Consider the following 23,954-nt stretch of genomic DNA (forward strand, 5'->3'; position numbering starts at 1 on the left):
CGCAATCTTCTCCTTACATTCACGTACCTCCTTTGATGAATGCTCGATGATGAGAAGCATCCAATCAAGGGAGCATTTATTTGCGATAGCTACCCACTTACGGCAAAAGCTGGCATCATACTTGCCGATGGTAGGTGCATTTCTAATTCTTAGCCCTCTTGGTATTTTGCTCGCCCGGTGATATTCACTCAAAGATAGAGCGTGGTACAGGTAATCGGTCTCCCGCTTGCTGAGTTTCACCAATTCACGGAAGGTGTCTTCTAGCGGGACCGCTTCATCTAGTTCACTGAGGTGATGACGTAGGAGTATATTCTCCGCCTCTGTATCCGTGAAACTAAATGTTTCGCCACACGGGTAAATGGTTCTGGAAAAACCAGCTGAGGTAGTGTCCGTGCTCGGTGTCAGGTCAGCCATGTTGCACACAGAACACCACAGTGCGTGCGGAAAGTGCAGGTGATGTGAGTGACGGCTTAAATTCAGCTGTGCAGGACAAAGACGTTGGACACCTGAGTCATTACAGGTGGGGGTGCCTCTTGCAGGGAGTGATACGCCGTAGCCTTCCACTCCAATATAGACTTTCTGCGGGGCTGGGCACTCCTCCTATAGATCAGTTGCTGCGTTGTGTGCCTTCAACAGGTAGAATATAGACTTGTAAAATGAAGCGGCACTCCAAACGATGTAGCAGTAAAAAGAAAAAGCTCTTTATTGGCAACGTTTCAATACGTGTGTATTATCTTCAGGCTCAAATATACAAGTGATGCAAACAACATTTATAGCGTGCAGGTGTCACATGCGTGAGGGGGAAGGTCTCATGAACCATCCACTCACGCAACAACGTACAGGTGCGGCCAGCCCATTAGAAACAGACCAATCCAAATCTGTTTTCCAGACAGGCCCCCTTATCCCACATATAACAAAAGAAAAAAAGCATATACAAAAAAGTTTACATATGACTCGAGTTAAGATGATTAAAACAGTGGATATACAGTGTACCACCAGTACATATTAAGAGGGTCATATCAGACCCGAAGTGAACATATAAAATTGACACAAAATATATATTTTTTGCAAAAAAAATTACAAAAATTTTTTTTAGACATAAAAAGAAACAAAAAAACAATTAAGCAAATGGGCTGACATATTCAGGCCTGGGGGTTTTGTTATAAATTCTATAAAGTTTGTTACTTTGATACATCCCATAATGCAGTTTACAATGATGTCTGCACACATTACGGATACATTAACCTATGTACATCGATATACTTACAAGGTCCTAATCTCTTACAATATGTCAGCCCATTTGCTTAATTGTTTTTTTGTTTCTTTTTATGTCTAAAAAAATTTTTTGTAATTTTTTTTGCAAAAAATATATATTTTGTGTCAATTTTATATGTTCACTTCGGGTCTGATATGACCCTCTTAATATGTACTGGTGGTACACTGTATATCCACTGTTTTAATCATCTTAACTCGAGTCATATGTAAACTTTTTTGTATATGCTTTTTTTCTTTTGTTATATGTGGGATAAGGGGGCCTGTCTGGAAAACAGATTTGGATTGGTCTGTTTCTAATGGGCTGGCCGCACCTGTACGTTGTTGCGTGAGTGGATGGTTCATGAGACCTTCCCCCTCACGCATGTGACACCTGCTCGCTATAAATGTTGTTTGCATCACTTGTATATTTGAGCCTGAAGATAATACACACGTATTGAAACGTTGCCAATAAAGAGCTTTTTCTTTTTACTGCTACATCGTTTGGAGTGCCGCTTCATTTTACAAGTCTATATTCTACCTGTTGAAGGCACACAACGCAGCAACTGATCTATAGGAGGAGTGCCCAGCCCCGCAGAAAGTCTATATTGGAGTGGAAGGCTACAGCGTATCACTCCCTGCAAGAGGCACCCCCACCTGTAATGACTCAGGTGTCCAACGTCTTTGTCCTGCACAGCTGAATTTAAGCCGTCACTCACATCACCTGCACTTTCCGCACGCACTGTGGTGTTCTGTGTGCAACATGGCTGACCTGACACCGAGCACGGACACTACCTCAGCTGGTTTTTCCAGAACCATTTACCCGTGTGGCGAAACATTTAGTTTCACGGATACAGAGGCGGAGAATATACTCCTACGTCATCACCTCAGTGAACTAGATGAAGCGGTCCCGCTAGAAGACACCTTCCGTGAATTGGTGAAACTCAGCAAGCGGGAGACCGATTACCTGTACCACGCTCTATCTTTGAGTGAATATCACCGGGCGAGCAAAATACCAAGAGGGCTAAGAATTAGAAATGCACCTACCATCGGCAAGTATGATGCCAGCTTTTGCCGTAAGTGGGTAGCTATCGCAAATAAATGCTCCCTTGATTGGATGCTTCTCATCATCGAGCATTCATCAAAGGAGGTACGTGACTGTAAGGAGAAGATTGCGGCTTTTGAGGCTATCCATAAGCCTAACCTGCTCAATGATACCTCTACCAATTGGTATGAGAAACTAAGGCCCTTATTCTGATTGACGCGGACTTTACCGCATACTTTCGGATCGCGTCTTTACGGCGTCTGCGCATGCGTGGAGAACGCAACGCGCATGTGCCACGCCTTGACTCGGTACCAGTTCGGCCAGATCCCGTCCAGAACTGTTCACCGCTATCATTCGGGAAATAGGGGCGTATTATGGGCGTCATGCGGAATGACACATGGGCGTAGTTTCAAAGTGGGCAAAACGGGGCGGAAACATAGGCGGACACGGGGGAGTACACTTATGTTGGGGGGCGTACATTCGGAAACCACTCCGAATGCACGCGATCAAAAAGGGCAGAAATGTGCGGTGTCCACAAGTGTACTATTGCTTTGCGGACACCACTCGTTCATGCGGTAGGCGAACGTACGCCTAATGACTACAACCATTAACACCTGAACCCAATAGAATCTACTCCTTTACTCATTACTCACTAATAGGCCGCTTGTCAGTGCTTTAATTGAAACCATTGCTGCTTCAAGGAAACCTTACTAGTCCCCCACATATGCTGTACTTGTCAGACACTTTCAAACTGCTAACAATGGACATGACAGAATATTAATACTAGCAATACACATGTGTATTTGACATGTACTCATGAAACCACACATTTTGGGTAAAGTAAACACATTTATTTATATTCATGTCACAGTCAATGCCAGTGTGATGCAATGACCATAAAATAATACATACAAACAATAAACAACATGGCAGGAATGCAGCAAAATAAATAATAATACAAAACAAATATAATTGCACACAGATGGACTCCAGCACCTCCTATGTGCCACTGCACATGCAGCCAGTGGGAAATGAGGAGGCTGCTGGCCCTTCTACAGCAGGGCAAGCTGCACCTGACCATTCAACAGCAGGGCACCCTACACCTGGCCCTTCTGCAGCAGGCCAACCTGCAGCTGGCTCATATGCACCATCAGCAGAATCATTTGGAACACAACCGGGGACTTCACAAGATAGTACCATGGCCATCACTTCAAGTACAGCTGACAGTAATGGCAGGCAAAAGAGGGCAACAGGGGAACCACAAAGGACATATGAAGCAAGGGCTCAGCTGGTTACCCTCAGCACGTGATTGGACACAAGAAGCTGACACACACAGCACAATGGAAGATTTGGGAACACATAACGGCGGAGATTAATGCAGCCACAAGTTCATTTCCGACCACGTTTGGCCTTGGTAGGCTCCTTGGCCTGTGCAGCAGCTCTTCGGGGACGGCCAGATGCTGGGGCAGGTGGAGCAGATGATGTGGAGGGGTTGGCTGGTCTACCCCTCCTGCCAGCAGGGAGTGTTGCCGGTGGTAATGCACCAGAAACGGATGCCATTAGGACCCTGTTGCTGGTAACCAGCTCCACCATAAGCTCATTATGGTGGAGGAGGAGATCATTTTGGCGGGTGGCTTGCTCGGCCAGCACCTGAGCACTTGCAGCCATGGCCTGCATGCTCGCAGCCATGGACTGCTGGGTGCTGACCAAGCTCGCCAGGATCTCCTCGGTCCTACGCACCCGTTCTGATGCCAAGTCTCCCTGCTGGTTGATGTCCCCAAGCACCTGGGCCAAGGCGCCCAAATCGGCTTGGGCCGATGCCTGCTGCTGCACAGGCCTACCTCTGGGGCCAGGTGGCACGGACTCCTCCACCTCCTGAACAGAGTCGTCACCAAGCGGTGGGGTGTCTGTGGGAAAAGATAAACACAATTAGGAGACATTCTACGATAATTACTTGCACAAGTTTATGGCATGACCAATATTTACCTTCCAGAAAAGACGCAAACACTTCAGCTGGGGCCTCGCTATCCATCGTGCTCACCCCCCTGATCTCCTCAACTGATATACAGCTCTCGGCCATCACCTCCAGGGGGGTGAGCTCTAGCCCTGATGGCATGGGGCCGGCCCCAGATGTCTGGCTGTGTTCCCACCGCTTGGTCATCTTCCTCTTCAGGTTGGTTTTGAAGTCCTGCCACCTGCAATGTAAGTTGACATATTAATACATGTCACTCCCAATGTTAGCTGTTGCAGCCATTGCTCTGTGCTACATATTACAACATGTGATTAATGTCCCATATATAATATTACATGCAACTATGATATCAACCGTTACAATACACATTCACAATCACCCTACTCTAACTCTCAACGAAATAACATGGCAATAATGTATGTGTATCGTAACAACCTCACGGCCCATTTGCTAAATGCATCTAAGCATCAATTCAATCATTACTTGGCTATTACTGGCCACATGTATCACAAAACAACTTGCCTCTTCTTCACATGGTCCGTCTCACGAACTTGTGGCGCTACTTCATTAATCTCTGCCGTTATCTGTTCCCAAATCTTCCATCTGCGTGTGTGTGTCAGCTTCTCGGATGGACACTCTATCCAATCACGTGCTCGGGGAACCAGGATGGCCAGCTCCTGTGCTTCATATGCCTTATTTTTTTTGGGTGGTTCCGCTGTTGCACTGGCTCGCCCCTTGCCACGTCCCTGGCCACGCCCCCTGGCACCAGTCGCTGCACTTGAAGTGCTGGCCATGGTACTACCTTGTGAAGTCCCCTGTTGTGTTCCAAACAATTCTGCTGATGGTGGATATGAGCCAGCTGCAGGTTGGCCTGCTGCAGAAGGGCCAGGTGTAGGTTGCCCTGCTGTAGAATGGTCAGGTGCAGGTTCCCCTGCTGTAGAAGGGGCAGCAGCCTCCTCATTACCCACTGCCCGCATGTGCAGTGGCACATAGGTGGTGCTGGAGTCCATCTGGTCAAATAGTTGCTGCAGCACTGGGTCCACCTCTGGTTGGGATCCAGACATGTTAGCAACAACATTGTCACCTTCTAATACACCTTTATATACTGTTTGTGTAATCTGTTTGGCGGACATCAGCGGCAGCTGCGTTCCGTGCGTGAGCGTACGTCGCTGTTTTTTCGCGCCGCATACGGTGGCGGAAATTCCATTGTGTAAAACCTGGCGAAAGTTCTACATGAAATACTGGTCACCAATGCTAACATTGCATAGAATCTTCTGATACACCTGTGACTATTGCACAATACACATGCTATTTGCTAGCATGACATGACATTTCATTCATGACTACTGTGGTATTGTGGCGTTTTAGTGCAAGCTAAAAGTAGCCCAATCCCTTAGAGAATCCAGCCCACAAGTCATGCAATACTCATCTCTACTGTTATAGACCACACATGTGAGAGCCCTATAAATAGTGACTTCCTGCTAGAATCATTTGTCTCCAGATCTGGACTTGTCAGGGTCTAAGGTAAGCTCTTCCATGCTCCTTGTAGATATGATATCCATTAACAATGTAAGTGTATGAATGTATGCACCATTGCCTCACTGACTACAGATTGTTGGGCCAGCAAAGTGGTGTATCATTATTGCAACATGTCACATGTTCACTATTTCACTCACAGGTCTTCAACCTGTGTGGGTTCATCTATTGCAGGACAACATGTCCCAGCAATAGATGAAATGTGTCATAGTACATGATGTCGGCAAAAAATGCTGACACCTTTATCTGTGTGTTTTGGACGGTGTGTATTGAGTTCATATTATTGTGTCATCATTAGAGAGTCAAATGGATCTGCGGGATTTCACGGGGCGGCCATCTATTGTACGTATTGAAGGCTACAAATCTATTTGTAGTGGGATATGGCCATTATGTGCATAGGTGCATCAGTATTTATGTTCATTTCTTTATAGGTTGCTGAAGCTATTATGCGCTACATGGAGAGGAGGCTAAGGGCACTTGCGGCTCTCCCCACTCGTCGGCCAAGGAGGCCAGGACGTGCTAGAATCTATCGCACACGGGTGACTCTGTTTGCTATGCCCGATGATGAGGTACTTACTAGGTACCGGTTACCGCCACATGTAATTCTGGATCTGCTCACCTTAATTCAGAGCGATCTGGAACCTCTACACGGGATCACGACAGCAATTCCGCCTCACACACAGCTGCTGGCGGTGTTGCATTTCTGCGCCTCAGGATCATTCCAACAAGTAGTGGCAGTACTTGCTGGAATATCTCAGCCGGCCTTCTGCCGAATCCTGAGGCGTGTGACGTCGGCCATGTTCAGGCGCAAGGGGCACTTCATGGCCATGACATTTGCCACCGAGACCCTGCGCAGAAGCCAGCAGGCCTTCCATCAAATTGCTGGCTTCCCTAATGTGATAGGGGCTGTGGATGGCACCCATGTACCATTTGTGCCTCCATCTCGAAGTGAGAAGATATATAGGAACCGCAAATTGTTCCACTCACTGAACGTGATGGTGGTATGTGGCCCATCCATGGAGATTCTCGCCTTCAACTCGAAGTTTCCCGGAAGTGCCCATGACTCTCATGTCATCCGACAAACCGGGATATGGCAAAGACTCCAAGAGCTGGAAGGCCGTGATGCGTGGGTTCTGGGTGACTCCGGTTACCCATGTACGCCCTGGCTACTTACGCCGTACAGCTACCCAGCACCGGGCCCACAGGAGGCATTCAATCGGGCGCATGTTGCCACCAGGCAAGTGGTGGAGCGCTCAATTGGCCTTTTAAAAGGTAGATTTAGAGTGCTCCACCGCACTGGTGGTGACTTACAATATGCGCCTGAAATGGTGTCGAGGATCGTGGGCCTGTGTATATTTTTCCACAACATTGCTGTGCGGCGTGAGATACCCTTTGATGAGTGGGAGGTACCATCTGAGCCGCAAGATCCGCCCATGCGCCCATCCCGCGCCCCTGAATGCCGGAGGGGATACCAGCTGCGGGACTCTGTGGCGCAAAGATACTTCAGGTACATGTTATCGAGTTGACAGAACACACCAATTATTGTAAAAATCACCCCTTCAAATAAGTACAGTGTGTTAGTTGTCAGTGTTACAACACGAAAATTAGCCAGCCTGCCCTCCTAATGGCAAAGAAATAGGAGATATTTATCATATGTGCTTAGTTTTGGGGGAAGTTAAATATAGGTGCTAATTATTATACCTTGTTCAAGGGATCTTATGTGTTTGTTATATCTTCATTATTGTAGTTGATACTATCCCTGATGACTGGTGAGTACATTGATTTATTCTGTAATGTGTTTGGGATTTTTTCATGTGTTGATGTCTGATTTGTTTGCAGATATATATATATATATATATATATGCTATTAGAATTTATTCACATGTTTCAACATTTCAAGGAGCAGGCAGCCAGGCAGGCAGGCAGCCAGGCAGGCAGGCAGGCAGGCAGGCAGGCAGGGCTGGTGTATAATGCTGGTCTCAGGATACCTGCAAGTGTGTGTATGTGTCTTTTACACATAAATGTACGCATACACATAGATGCATAGAGTAAATAATGCTAAGTACAGCTAGGCGTTGCTAAGCTATAGCACGCGTTGCTTGGCGGAGCGAGGCGTCATTGGATTTGCTAAGTGCATACACACTGTGTTTTATATATATCAGATTTGTTCATTGCCATACATCAACACTACTGTTTTGAAGGCATGCGAATTTGTCACCATTTGTGTTGGCGCAGACACGCTGTTCATGTAAAGATGAACAATAAAGTTATTAACACAAATAACTGTGATCAACCAATGCCACCACCTGATTGGTTGATAGATGCCATTGTCAACATGGCGGAGACACGAAGGGCAGAACCCTTCACACATGCGGAGCTGAGGGTTCTTGTCTCCGTCATGGAGACAAGGCTGGGCCGTGCGGGGCCGTTTATCACAAACCGCCATAAGCGGAGGGCCTATGCTGCGGCAGGGCGCCGAATTTATGCCCGCACTCGGGTGCGGAGGTCCCTCGGGCAGCTTGAGAGGCGGTGGTCGGACCTCCGCAGGCGCCAGCCCCAGCTGCTCCAGCAACTCAGGAGCGAAATTGCTGATTGTGAGTATTTTAGCTATGAAATTTCGCACTTACAACATAGCATATATAAACAATAAAATGTGTCTCATGATAACTGGGTGTCCATGGGTTTAAAAGTCCATAGACTGTTATGTGTGCTTCTTCCTGGTTAACATGCAGTCATGTGGCTTTTATATGTAATGCCATAGCATTGAGGATTCTGATGCATACAATGTGCCAGATCTAATATGTGTTACACATTGATAAATGCCTGGGTTGTAATGTGTGAACAAATTACTAACAATCACATAATAATTTACATGTCACAATTTGGAATCCATGAACAGTAAGGAGCTACTTTCCTGCATCGTTTGCCATCATTATCACCCTTCCATGTATGTCTTGTTATGGATTAATACATGTGCCCCAATGACCCGACATTGACCATGATTTTTTTTTCTACCACACAGCACGAGCCCAAGCCCGACAGGCCCGTGAAGAGGCGGAGGCAGCCCTGGGCCAGGAGGAGGCCCAAGACCCGGAGGAGGAGGTGGCGGCAAGGGTGGAGGAGGAGGAAGTGGAGGAGGAGGAGATGGTGGTGGAGGAGGAGGAGGTGCGTGAGGAGGTGGTGGAGGAGGATGTGGAAGCGGAGTTGGTTGCGGAGGAGGAGGTGTTGGTGGCGGAGGAGGAGGTGGAGGAGGTGGTGGTGGTGGTGGAGGAGGAGGAGGAGGAGGAGGAGGAGGAGGAGGTGGAGGAGCAGTTGGAGGAGGAGGTTATTGTGGCAGAGGAGCTGGCGGAGGAGGGGGCTGAGGAGGCCACGGTTGCCCCGGAGGAGTCTGATGACGAGGGGGAGGAGGCGTGCCAGGCCCCGGAGTACCATCAGATCGGTATGTTAACATAATGCATCATTAATGAAGTAGTTGTACTGGTATTTGTTATGTAGCACTGGTGATAACAAATTTTTGGCCCATACTATTCATATAGACCCCAAAGTGGGTAGCTACAGATACAGGTACGGGTTAGATGGGGTGTCCAAGGCATCCCTTTCATCCAGGACACCTCTGAATTACACAGGTTTGTGGGATGGGTTGGAGCTCCATTTTGACTGCCACATAACCGTAGTAGTTAAACAGGATCCTGGAGTAAAGGGATGAGTGGATCATTTGTGGATGAAATTCACCTGCTGCAAGTGTTGATTATGACCCATCAAATAGTGGAATCTATATTGTTGGTGAATGTTATTTCTAAACTATAGGATGTATGCTATAAATGGAGTATGGGCCGGCCTACCTTGGAATGGAGTCAGAAGTTGCCAGTGTCCCAGGAGCCTCCTCTACCTAAACACCCCCTGTAGTTCAGATTGTTTTTTTGCCCTCACAGAATTGTAGGTTGGTTTAGACAGAATTATGATTTTGAGGATGTGTACTGTGCATTCCTGACATTTGCATAACTCCCATGCCACGAACCATCACTGAACTTAGACTGAGCAGATTGTGACAAGTTCTTATTGACGGAGGCCATGACATGCTTGTCATTGGTTAGTCATGGGTGGGTTGTGACTGAGAAGAAACAATATGACTGTTATGTCTTCTGCAGAGTAAAGGGTAGAGGCCAAAAAAGACAGTATGTAGTAAATAAGTTAGCATGTATGTATATATGTATGTGTCATATCTATTTATCTATGTGTGTCTCTATCTCTCTACATAGATAGATATATATATATATACACACATGTCACCTAGCATTTGTGCAATTTATGTCGCAGTATGTGAAATGTATGCATGAATAACATGACTAATTTTTGCCCCTTTGACATGCCCACAGATGACACCACACCGGCAGATGAGGGGGTGCGTGGGGCCGTCCTGCGAGCGGAGCAACATTTAAGGCTCCTTCTAGCAGACCTGCAGGACATCCGCGATCTGCTGCTTTGATTTATTATATTTTATATTTTATTTTTTATGTTAATGTTGATTTAAAATAAATTCTTTATGCAAGTTCACAGTTGTTGGTTTTATTTGCACTTGAAACAGTATATGTGTAGATTGTTTATAATCTTTTACACAGGGTGTAATACAAACCATTGCACTTACATTGCTGTAAGGGTTAATGTGTGCAATGGATGTGTTAGGCATGCTTGTAAGGATATATTGGCATCTAATTGATTCCAATTCCAAATAAGCTGTTTTTTATGAGGATAGGTAATTGAATAAGTGGGTCATGTGATGTATTGCAGAATTGACATAATAGTGGGTTGTTTGGCGTAAATACTCCGCTTACGGGCGGTAGCACCGCTTGGCTCCCGTTCGGATGCGGTATTTCCGAGCATACTCTGTAATACTCAGTAATACCGTGCAGAATCGGAGTGTTTCTCCCGCACACGCATGGTTTGTATGTCGTCCGTAAACACGCCCTGTTCTTAAAGAGTGAGTCCGTCCGAATGCGGAGGACACGTGGGCGTTTCTACGGACGATGGCCGCACGCGGCAAAACACCGTGGCGTGCGGACCGCACCGTAAGAATGCGGGAATATCCGCACCGATCAGAATAAGGGCCTAAGTTCCCAAATACAGATCTATAAACGGGACTTAATTAAATTTAAGAAAGAGAAAAAAATTAAAGTTGACAAGGACTACGAGCTACAAACTGTTTATCAATGGACTAATCCATTCAAGGATCATGAGAATAAAAAACCTTTTTTCCGCCGAGGGTACACCAAAACCACTGAGCAACAAAGCTCCACCGATTTCAATTCTTCCAGCAGTGAGGCTAGTGGTCGTACCTCCAGAAACCCCAGGAACCGCAAGGCCGTCATCCCTTTAGCGGTGACCACCCGGGCCCGGCTCGGAGGTGCCGACGCTTCACCCGCCGCGGGCAACAGAACCGCCGACAAGAAAGCAAGCAAACCACCGAAGCCCAGAAAACCCTAGTGGTTAATTTATCATCGCATACCCTCACTGAGTCCGAAACACGCATACTTTCTCGTGGACTGTCCTTTATTCCTTCCACTTGTCACAACGAATTGGAATGGTCGCTTGAGCAGCACCGTCTCTCCCGGCAGCTACGCCTCAAAGAATTCTTTAACAAACCCAGCACCCCACTTGACGAGACTGTGAGTACCGATATCCCCCCCAAAGATGATATTCCCCCACAGTTACGTAAAATCCTGCCCCGTTCCACCTTTGACCCGGTGTCCCAAAATGTTACCATACAGACTTTTACTTCTGTTACTAACTTTGAAGTTGCCAATAAAATTAATCAGCATGATACTGTTTCATTGAATGTCAGTAAGGAGGAACGCAGGGCTCTCAAAACTTTGTCAGACGACAGATCGCTGGTGTTCCGTCCTGCCGACAAGGGCGGAGCACTAGTGATCATGGATGTCGACAAATATGAGGCCTCGGTCATGATACATCTTAATGATAAAAATACGTATCTTTGTCTCAGGGGTGATCCTACGAATATGTTTACTACTGAATTACAAAATGTATTACAACAGGCGGTGGACTCTGGTATAATTTCTGAAACAATTAAGAAAGCATTATTACCTGTATATCCGTTAGTACCACAATTTTACTGTATTCCCAAAATACACAAAGCCATGGAAGATCCCCCTGGCCGTCCCATTGTGGCGGCCCGGGGCTCTCTGATGCAACCGACATCCATCTATGTCGACAGTTTGGTACAACCGTGTATCAGAAAACACCCCAGATACCTACTAGATACTACCGCCTTGCTGAATAATATAGCCAAATTGGCTAAATTTACCACAAATGTTTCGATGTTTTCTATTGATGTCAGTGCATTATACACTTCTATCCCGCATCCTCTGGGCCTAGCAGCACTGAGACGTTTTCTTGATGGTAATGTTGATTATCAGGGCCCTGATGTCAATTTGATTGTTGAACTCATGTCCATGATACTTACAAATTTTTTTTTCATATATGGGGATCGATATTACCTGCAGCTCATGGGCGTGGCTATGGGGGCGGCGGTGGCCCCCTCATATGCCAACATTTTTATGTTCGAATTCGAACAAGAATTATTTTTCAACAACCCCGGGACTGCAGGTAGGATCATCCAATATAATCGTTATATAGATGACCTCCTGATTTTTTGGGAGGGCCCCTCGAGTGATCTTGCCAATATAATTGACTCTCATAATCTGACGTCCAGTACTATAAAATTCACGTATACGCATAGTCAGACAGAAATACATTTTCTGGACGTGCTTTTACAGATCCAGGACGGGACTATACATACTAGTCTTTACGCTAAACCGACTGATAGAAATAATTTATTGGCGTACAACAGTTGTCACCCTAGACCCACAGTGAGAAGTCTGCCACACTCGCAACTACTTAGGGTGAAAAGGATAGTTTCTGACCCAACAGTGGCTAACACCCAAATGGATCAGATGGTGAAGCGTTTTGTCCATCGGGGTTATCCACGCAACGAATTACAGGCAACTAAAGACAAGATCATGCTTCTTGATCGTAACGCCCTTCTTAACCCTGTACCCTTGCCTAAAAATATCGACAACAAACTCCCATGGGTCACCACTTATAACCAACACAGCCCTGTTACCACCCAAATTGTTAAACATCATTGGCCATTGATACAATCGGACCCTCATTTGGGACTGTCCCGTACCTCTATTCTTCCAAGTTATAAACGGTCCAACAACCTTAGGGACATTTTGGTGAAGTCAGATGCCTCTTCCAGCAATACAAACAAACAACGTACCCGGGTGGGGTGCATAAGGTGTGTATGTACCACCTGTGCATTCCTGATCCCTGGTGCTTCTTTTAATCATCCACAGACTGGTAAATCCATCCCTATCAGACATTTGTTGACGTGTAATACCCCTTTTACAGTCTATCAAATTATTTGTCCCTGTGGGCTGTCATACATAGGAAAAACTGAGCGTCCCTTTAAGGAACGTATGGCAGCCCACAGGTCATCCATCAGGAATGCACTCCTGAAGAAAAAGAGCGACCAGCCGGTCGCGCGGCATTTCCTTGAACATAACCACAATCTATCATCATTTAAATACAGGATGATTGATCACATTCCCCTGTCCCCCAGAGGGGGTAACAGGGGTCTACTACTTCTAAAATGCGAGGCCCGCTGGATTGCCAAGCTTGGCACTGTTTCGCCGCGGGGCTTGAATGAATATTCAGGCCTGGGGGTTTTGTTATAAATTCTATAAAGTTTGTTACTTTGATACATCCCATAATGCAGTTTACAATGATGTCTGCACACATTACGGATACATTAACCTATGTACATCGATATACTTACAAGGTCCTAATCTCTTACAATATGTCAGCCCATTTGCTTAATTGTTTTTTTGTTTCTTTTTATGTCTAAAAAAAATTTTTGTAATTTTTTTTGCAAAAAATATATATTTTGTGTCAATTTTATATGTTCACTTCGGGTCTGATATGACCCTCTTAATATGTACTGGTGGTACACTGTATATCCACTGTTTTAATCATCTTAACTCGAGTCATATGTAAACTTTTTTGTATATGCTTTTTTTCTTTTGTTATATGTGGGATAAGGGGGCCTGTCTGGAAAACAGATTTGGATTGGTCTGTTTCTAATGGGCTGGCCGCACCTGTACGTTGTTGCGTGAGTGGATGGTTCATGAGACCTTCCCCCTCACGCATGTGACACCTGCACGCTATAAATGTTGTTTGCATCACTTGTATATTTGAGCCTGAAGATAATACACACGTATTGAAACGTTGCCAATAAAGAGCTTTTTCTTTTTACTGCTACATCGTTTGGAGTGCCGCTTCATTTTACAAGTCTATATTTGCACCCCATTCCTAGGAATGGCGAGTGTGTTGGTACTTCTGTATCTATATATTTGGGTTGATTTTTAATTAACCTCTGTTACTGTGATCATAGCTTTCTCATGCACCCTTGATAAGCTCATTTACCTGAAACCTGTGACAGCTGCCCCTTTAATACTAATTCAGGTGCTGTGTTTGGGATTGTCTCACCTTATAAAAGCCATGTTACTTGGCAGTTGAGCATTAACCCAGAGAAAAAACACATGTTCATTTTAGCTATGATGTGTAAGCAGGTGCCAGGTTCCCAAGAAAACCAGTTAGTGTAGGACTTGCAGTGAAATGGGGTCCCTTGGCGATGGGCTGCAAGCTTAAATGCATTGATCAATTCATGAACTAAAACCCCATTATTTATTTATTGATTATTTGAATGTTAAGGTGAGTTAGTTTGTTGTAGTGAGTGCTGGGCCCCCTGTGTTTGTATTTACTAGAGTGTGTGGTCACAGGCCACCGCACCCCACCCTGGGATGTGGGTGCTGTTTGCACCCCATTCCTAGGAATGGCGAGTGTGTTGGTACTTCTGTATCTATATATTTGGGTTGATTTTTAATTAACCTCTGTTACTGTGATCATAGCTTTCTCATGCACCCTTGATAAGCTCATTTACCTGAAACCTGTGACAGCTGCCCCTTTAATACTAATTCAGGTGCTGTGTTTGGGATTGTCTCACCTTATAAAAGCCATGTTACTTGGCAGTTGAGCATTAACCCAGAGAAAAAACACATGTTCATTTTAGCTATGATGTGTAAGCAGGTGCCAGGTTCCCAAGAAAACCAGTTAGTGTAGGACTTGCAGTGAAATGGGGTCCCTTGGCGATGGGCTGCAAGCTTAAATGCATTGATCAATTCATGAACTAAAACCCCATTATTTATTTATTGATTATTTGAATGTTAAGGTGAGTTAGTTTGTTGTAGTGAGTGCTGGGCCCCCTGTGTTTGTATTTACTAGAGTGTGTGGTCACAGGCCACCGCACCCCACCCTGGGATGTGGGTGCTGTTTGCACCCCATTCCTAGGAATGGCGAGTGTGTTGGTACTTCTGTATCTATATATTTGGGTTGATTTTTAATTAACCTCTGTTACTGTGATCATAGCTTTCTCATGCACCCTTGATAAGCTCATTTACCTGAAACCTGTGACAGCTGCCCCTTTAATACTAATTCAGGTGCTGTGTTTGGGATTGTCTCACCTTATAAAAGCCATGTTACTTGGCAGTTGAGCATTAACCCAGAGAAAAAACACATGTTCATTTTAGCTATGATGTGTAAGCAGGTGCCAGGTTCCCAAGAAAACCAGTTAGTGTAGGACTTGCAGTGAAATGGGGTCCCTTGGCGATGGGCTGCAAGCTTAAATGCATTGATCAATTCATGAACTAAAACCCCATTATTTATTTATTGATTATTTGAATGTTAAGGTGAGTTAGTTTGTTGTAGTGAGTGCTGGGCCCCCTGTGTTTGTATTTACTAGAGTGTGTGGTCACAGGCCACCGCACCCCACCCTGGGATGTGGGTGCTGTTTGCACCCCATTCCTAGGAATGGCGAGTGTGTTGGTACTTCTGTATCTATATATTTGGGTTGATTTTTAATTAACCTCTGTTACTGTGATCATAGCTTTCTCATGCACCCTTGATAAGCTCATTTACCTGAAACCTGTGACAGCTGCCCCTTTAATACTAATTCAGGTGCTGTGTTTGGGATTGTCTCACCTTATAAAAGCCATGTTACTTGGCAGTTGAGCATTAACCCAGAGAAAAAACACATGTTCATTTTAGCTATGATGTGTAAGCAGGTGCCAGGTTCCCAAGAAAACCAGTTAGTGTAGGACTTGCAGTGAAATGGGGTCCCTTGGCGATGGGCTGCAAGCTTAAATGCATTGATCAATTCATGAACTAAAACCCCATTATTTATTTATTGATTATTTGAATGTTAAGGTGAGTTAGTTTGTTGTAGTGAGTGCTGGGCCCCCTGTGTTTGTATTTACTAGAGTGTGTGGTCACAGGCCACCGCACCCCACCCTGGGATGTGGGTGCTGTTTGCACCCCATTCCTAGGAATGGCGAGTGTGTTGGTACTTCTGTATCTATATATATATATATATATATATATATATATATATACAACAAACGGTCCGGCACTAGCAGGGGCAAAATGAGCAACTGCTCACGGTGCACGCTTATCCCAAGTATATGGGAAGCATAGACAAGATCAGACAGCGGCACTCGAGAGACTATAACAACGTGAAAAAATGATGTACTGGACTCAGCAGAGTCCAGTACATAATTTTTTCACGTTGTTATTGTCTCGAGTGCCGCTGTCTGATCTTGTCTATATATATATATATATATATATATATATACATATATATATATATATATATATATATTCCAAAGACAAAAAACCTTACGGTTTCACACGTCCCATTAAGGCTTCTTACACATGATCTGGCATTTCTGAAACCTGTTGTAACTCTTCCACTCAAACGCCAAAAAGCAATGAAATTACGATCATTAAGGCTAACGCCTTAATGGACGTGTTCCTTGCGCAATACAGATATGGTACGCCATCACAGCCTGTGGGTAAGTGCAGATTCAGCACTCTCACAGAGTGAGATTGCTGTCACTCACACAATGGTGGAGCTGCTAATTCACAGATTTGTGTGCTCATTGGAATACACACATGCAGTCTATGCAACTGAAGGTCTGAGCAGTAAACAGAGCCGAGAGGATGGGGTAAAAGTGGTGTTGATTGGGGTAGGAGACAGTGTGGTGCGGGTGGTGAGCAATAGAAATGCGTAGATGGTAGGAAGGCTAAGCAGCACTGATGGGGGACTAACAAAGCAGATGGGTGGAAAAGAGTGGCACAGATTGGGGAAGGTAAGAGTGATGCGATTGGGTGGGAAACAGAGGAGCAGTTGGAGGAAAGACAGCACTGATGGGGGAGGGGGTTCAGAGCAAAGGGGATAAAGGGAAAACAGAGCAGCACAGATGGAGGGAAACTGTGTCATGGATGAGGCGGGCAGAGCAGCATGGATGGAGGGGGAGACAGAGTATCACTAATAGAGGGGAAGCCAGTGGCATCTGTGTGGAAAGACAGGGCAGCGCAGATGGGGAAAGACACATTGGTGCAGAAGAGGCAATACACACAGCAGTAGGCATCGGGGAAGACAGAACAGCATGAAGGCGTATAGGAGAAGAAAGTGTAGATGCATAGTAGTTGGGAGCATTATCGTTTTTGCAATTATAAAAGATGTTTTTGGTAACTGCATGTGAATACTAAATTAAATGGATATATGTAGTGGGTGTAAAAGATGTTGGACCCTCAGTGGGATAGTTCTAGTAATAGTGTTTATTCTAGCACCCGGTATCTTTTAAAACCTATGCAGTTTCTCTAACCTGTCTGGGGTGTTGCTGTCTGCTGTAGTGTTTCTAGCAAAGGTCTGGTTTGCAGTGCTGATATACAGACCACACTGTGCTAGAAGCACTACAGCAGACAGCTACACCCCAGGCAGGGAAGAGGAACTGCATGGATTTTCAAAGATGGCAGGTGCTAGAATGAACACTATAGTAACTCGGAGGTACAGTATAGACAGTTTTAGATGATTGCGGGTAATTACAGTATTAGGATGAGTGCGCCACATAACTGCTCAGACCTTCAGTTGCATAGACTGCATGTGTGTATTCCAATGAGCACACAAATCTGTGAATTAGCAGCTCCACCATTGTGTGAGTGACAGCAATCTCACTCTGTGAGAGTGCTGAATCTGCACTTACCCACAGGCTGTGATGGCGTACCATATCTGTATTGCGCAAGGAACACGTCCATTAAGGCGTTAGCCTTAATGATCGTAATTTCATTGCTTTTTGGCGTTTGAGTGGAAGAGTTACAACAGGTTTCAGAAATGCCAGATCATGTGTAAGAAGCCTTAATGGGACGTGTGAAACCGTAAGGTTTTTTGTCTTTGGAATTTCATTGCTTTTTTTCAATTTATTTTTTTAACTCAAATGTAAAATTGTACTGTAAGAATAAACATTGGATTTTTAAAAATGTTTAACAATAACGCACCCTTGTCAATGAGCATTACCACTGGCTACAAGCATTACAAACCCCTGGCAATGAGTATGAGACCCATATGATTATGGGTGTGTGTGTGTGTGTGTGTGTGTGTCTGTGTACAGGGTTAGGATACAGGTGCCAGAGTCAATGATGCCTACCTATACATGGCACGCTGACCCTACCAGGTCATGGAACTCCACCAGGCTGAGTGTTCCTCCCGGGGATGGCGATCAATCTGTTCCTTCTGTGTAACTTGATGGTTTCCGCTCCAGCAGTGAGTTCCAGGCAGCCGCTCCCCTTTTCTCTGGTGTCTGCAGATGCTGAGCAGGAACACAGAGCCTCCTCCTTCTGGCATGGCAGTGGTGCGGTCTCCAGACTGGATCGCCGGAGTTAAAGGAAGTGTCGATGGGGGGCTGCTGTGCATGTGCCTCCTTTTATGGTCCTCCCTGCAAAGGACCGTGGGAGGAGCTACACATGACTGTGCATTCGCAGCAGCCTCCCGGAGCCATTTTGGCTTTGTGCAATGATAAAATTTGTTTTTTGGTTACGATCAAATTCTAATAAGAGGAATGTGACCTATTTCAATCTAAAAAAAATGGAGGGAGGTAGTGAGTCACACCATACCTCTGGTGCTATTTTGAATAAAACAATTAATAGCCAAGGAAACCCGCATATGATAACAAGCAAACCAGCTTGTAAGAAATAAAAGAAAACATTGGAAAGCACACACAGCATTAGCAATTATACCTTTGATTAAAGTTAAAAATTGAATGTAATATAGGTCCCCCTTTTCAATAATAACACAAGTCTCAGTTCAATTGAAATATCAAAAATATTTTATAAACACATAAAATATACAAAAATATACATAAATCACAATTAATGGTAAAACAATGTAACTTAAGGTGCTGTCGTCCCAATTAATTAAAATAAATAAACATAGGAGCAGCAGACCTCACTTGAAGCTCAGGCGATGGAGCCGTCGGAAAAGAGCTGGGTGTATGTATGGTTAGGGTTATAGGCTGCAGTGTGTGTGTGTATGGTTAGGGTTATAGGCTGCGGGGTGTGTATGGTTAGGGTTATAGGCTGCGGGGGGGGGTGTATGGTTAGGGTTATAGGCTGCGGGATGTGTGTATGGTTAGGTTATAGGCTGCACGGTGTGTATGGTTAGGTTATAGGCTGCACAGTGTGTATGGTTAGGTTATAGGCTGCACAGTGTGTATGGTTAGGGTTATAGGCTGCGGGTGTGTTTATGGTTAGGGTTACAGGCTGCGGGGGATGTGTATGGTTAGGGTTACAGGCTGCAGGGGGGGAGGTGTATGGTGAGGGTTATAGGCTACGGTGTGTGTGTATGGTAAGGGTAATAGGCTGTGGGGGGTTATATGGTTGGGGTTATAGGCTGCGGGGTGTGTGTATGGTTAGGGTTATAGGCTGTGGGGTGTGTGTATGGTTAGGGTTATAGGCTGCGGGGGGGGGGGTGCATGGTTAGGGTTATAGGCTGCAGGGGGGGCATGGTTAGGGTTATAGGCTGCGGGGGGTGTGCATGGTTAAGGTAATAGGCTGCGGGATGTGTACATATGGTTATAGGCTATGGGGGATGTGTATGTTTAGGGTTATAGGCTGCAGGGTGTGTGTATGGTTAGGGTTATAGCCTGTGGGATGTGTGTGTGTGTGTGTGTATGGTTAGGGTTATAGGCTGCAATGTGTGTGTGTGTGTGTGGTTAGGTTTATAGGCTGCAGGTTTGTGTATGGTTAGGGTAATAGGCTGCGGGGTGTGTGTATGGTTAGGGTTATAGGCTGCGGGATGTGTGTGTATGGTTATATGCTACGGGGGGTGTGTATGGTTAGGGTTATAGGCTGCGGGGGGTGTATATGGTTAGGATTATAGGCTGCGGGATGTGTGTGAGTGTGTTTAGGGTTATAGGCTGCTGGATGTGTGTGTATGGTTAGGTTTATAGTCTCTGCAGTTTGTGTATGGTTAGGTTTATAGGCTCCGGGGTGTGTGTATGGTTAGGGTTATAGGCTCCGGGGTGTGTGTGTATGGCTAGGTTTATAGGCTCCGGGGTGTGTGTATGGTTAGGGTTATAGGCTCCGGGGTGTGTGTGTGTGTGTATGGCTAGGTTTATAGGCTGCGGGGTGTGTGTGTGTATGGTTAGGGTTATAGGCTCCGGGGTGTGTGTGTATGGTTAGGGTTATAGGCTCCGGGGTGTGTGTGTGTATGGTTAGGGTTCTAGGCTCCGGGGTGTGTGTGTGTATGGTTAGGGTTATAGGCTCCGGGGTGTGTGTGTGTATGGTTAGGGTTATAGGCTCCGGGGTGTGTGTGTGTGTGTGTGTATGGTTAGGGTTATAGGCTCCGGGGTGTGTGTGTGTATATGGTTAGGGTTATAGGCTCTGGGGTGTGTGTGTGTGTGTATGGCTAGGTTTATAGGCTGCGGGGTGTGTGTGTGTGTGTGTATGGTTAGGGTTATAGGCTCCGGGGTGTGTGTGTATGGTTAGGGTTATAGGCTCCGGGGTGTGTGTGTGTATGGTTAGGGTTCTAGGCTCCGGGGTGTGTGTGTGTATGGTTAGGGTTATAGGCTCCGGGGTGTGTGTGTGTATGGTTAGGGTTATAGGCTCCGGGGTGTGTGTGTGTGTGTGTGTGTGTGTATGGTTAGGGTTATAGGCTCCGGGGTGTGTGTGTGTATATGGTTAGGGTTATAGGCTCCGGGGTGTGTGTGTGTGTGTATGGTTAGGGTTATAGGCTCCGGGGTGTGTGTGTGTGTGTATGGTTAGGGTTATAGGCTCCGGGGTGTGTGTGTGTGTATGGTTAGGGTTATAGGCTCCGGGGTGTGTGTGTGTGTATGGTTAGGGTTATAGGCTCCGGGGTATGTGTGTGTATGGTTAGGGTTTTAGGCTCCGGGGTGTGTGTGTGTGTATGGTTAGGGTTATAGGCTCCGGGGTGTGTGTGTGTATGGTTAGGGTTATAGGCTCCGGGGTGTGTGTGGGTGTATGGTTAGGGTTATAGGCTCCGGGGTGTGTGTGTGTATGGTAAGGGTTATAGGCTCCGGGGTGTGTGTGTATGGTTAGGGTTATAGGCTCCGGGGTGTGTGTGTGTATGGTTAGGGTTATAGGCTCTGGGGTGTGTGTGTATGGTTAGGGTTATAGGCTCCGGGGTGTGTGTGTGTATGGTTAGGGTTATAGGCTCCGGGGTGTGTGTGTGTGTATGGTTAGGGTTATAGGCTCCGGGGTGTGTGTGTGTGTATGGTTAGGGTTATAGGCTCCGGGGTGTGTGTGTGTGTATGGTTAGGGTTATAGGCTCCGGGATGGGTGTGTGTGTGTGTGTATGGTTAGGGTTATAGGCTGCGGGGTGTGTGTGTGTATGGTTAGGGTTATAGGCTCCAGTGTGTGTGCATGGTTAGGGTTATAGGCTCCGGTGTGTGTGTGTATGGTTAGGGTTATAGGCTCCGGTGTGTGTGTGTGTATGGTTAGGGTTATAGGCTCCGGGGTGTGTGTGTGTATGGTTAGGGTTATAGGCTCCGTGGTGTGTGTGTGTGTGTGGTTAGGGTTATAGGCTCCGGGGTGTGTGTGTGTGTATGGTTAGGGTTATAGGCTCCGGGGTGTGTGTGTATGGCTAGGTTTATAGGCTCCGGGGTGTGTGTATGGTTAGGGTTATAGGCTCCGGGGTGTGTGTGTGTATGGCTAGGTTTATAGGCTGCGGGGTGTGTGTGTGTATGGTTAGGGTTATAGGCTCCGGGGTGTGTGTGTATGGTTAGGGTTATAGGCTCCGGGGTGTGTGTGTGTATGGTTAGGGTTCTAGGCTCCGGGGTGTGTGTGTGTATGGTTAGGGTTATAGGCTCCGGGGTGTGTGTGTGTATGGTTAGGGTTATAGGCTCCGGGGTGTGTGTGTGTGTGTGTGTATGGTTAGGGTTATAGGCTCCGGGGTGTGTGTGTGTATATGGTTAGGGTTATAGGCTCCGGGGTGTGTGTGTGTGTGTGTATGGCTAGGTTTATAGGCTGCGGGGTGTGTGTGTGTGTGTGTGTGTGTATGGTTAGGGTTATAGGCTCCGGGGTGTGTGTGTATGGTTAGGGTTATAGGCTCCGGGGTGTGTGTGTGTATGGTTAGGGTTCTAGGCTCCGGGGTGTGTGTGTGTGTATGGTTAGGGTTATAGGCTCCGGGGTGTGTGTGTGTATGGTTAGGGTTATAGGCTCCAGGGTGTGTGTGTGTGTGTGTGTGTGTGTGTGTGTATGGTTAGGGTTATAGGCTCCGGGGTGTGTGTGTGTATATGGTTAGGGTTATAGGCTCCGGGGTGTGTGTGTGTGTGTATGGTTAGGGTTATAGGCTCCGGGGTGTGTGTGTGTGTGTATGGTTAGGGTTCTAGGCTCCGGGGTGTGTGTGTGTGTGTGTGTGTGTGTGTATGGTTAGGGTTATAGGCTCCGGGGTGTGTGTGTGTGTATGGTTAGGGTTATAGGCTCCGGGGTATGTGTGTGTATGGTTAGGGTTATAGGCTCCGGGGTGTGTGTGTGTGTATGGTTAGGGTTATAGGCTCCGGGGTGTGTGTGTGTATGGTTAGGGTTATAGGCTCCGGGGTGTGTATGGTTAGGGTTATAGGCTCCGGGGTGTGTGTGTGTATGGTAAGGGTTATAGGCTCCGGGGTGTGTGTGTATGGTTAGGGTTATAGGCTCCGGGGTGTGTGTGTGTATGGTTAGGGTTATAGGCTCTGGGGTGTGTGTGTATGGTTAGGGTTATAGGCTCCGGGGTGTGTGTGTGTATGGTTAGGGTTATAGGCTCCGGGGTGTGTGTGTGTGTATGGTTAGGGTTATAGGCTCCGGGGTGTGTGTGTGTGTATGGTTAGGGTTATAGGCTCCGGGGTGTGTGTGTGTGTATGGTTAGGGTTATAGGCTCCGGGATGGGTGTGTGTGTGTGTATGGTTAGGGTTATAGGCTCCGGGGTGTGTGTGTGTATGGTTAGGGTTATAGGCTCCGTGGTGTGTGTGTGTGTGGTTAGGGTTATAGGCTCCGGGGTGTGTGTGTGTGTATGGTTAGGGTTATAGGCTCCGGGGTGTGTGTGTGTGTATGGTTAGGGTTATAGGCTCCGGGGTGTGTGTGTGTGTATGGTTAGGGTTATAGGCTCCGGGGTATGTGTGTGTATGGTTAGGGTTATAGGCTCCGGGGTGTGTGTGTGTGTATGGTTAGGGTTATAGGCTCCGGAGTGTGTGTGTGTGTGTGTGTGTATGGTTAGGGTTATAGGCTCCGGGTGTGTGTGGGTGTATGGTTAGGGTTATAGGCTCCGGGTTGTGTGTGTGTGTATGGTTAGGGTTATAGGCTCCGGGGTGTGTGTGGGTGTATGGTTAGGGTTATAGGCTCCGGGTTGTGTGTGTGTGTATGGTTAGGGTTATAGGCTCCGGGGTGTGTGTGTGTGTGTGTATGGTTAGGGTTATATGCTCCGGGATGTGTGTGTGGTTAGGGTTATAGGCTCCGGGATGTGTGTGTGTGTGTGTGTGTGTATGGTTAGGGTTATAGGCTCCAGGATGTGTGTATGTGTGTGTATGGTTAGGGTTATAGGCTGCGGGGTGTGTGTGTGGTTAGGGTTATAGGCTCCGGGGTGTGTGTGTGTGTGTATGGTTAGGGTTATAGGCTCCGGGGTGTGTGTGTATGGTAAGGGTTATAGGCTCAGGGGTGTGTGTGTGTGGTTAGGGTTATAGGCTGTGG

The 23,954-nt window shown here is 46.4% G+C and overlaps 1 long non-coding RNA gene across 1 annotated transcript; it reads left to right on the forward strand.

Moving 5' to 3' along the window:
- The first annotated feature begins 9,161 nt into the window (after positions 1 to 9,161).
- Positions 9,162 to 10,358, forward strand: LOC146072463 (uncharacterized). The gene is made up of 2 exons (XR_014473138.1): positions 9,162 to 9,243; positions 10,181 to 10,358. It is a non-coding gene; the product is annotated as an uncharacterized LOC146072463 (long non-coding RNA).
- The last annotated feature ends 13,596 nt before the right edge of the window (positions 10,359 to 23,954 follow it).

This window comes from Crinia signifera, chromosome 4 (assembly GCF_055691185.1).
Source record: "Crinia signifera chromosome 4, ASM5569118v1, whole genome shotgun sequence".
Taxonomy (NCBI): Eukaryota; Metazoa; Chordata; class Amphibia; order Anura; family Myobatrachidae; genus Crinia; species Crinia signifera.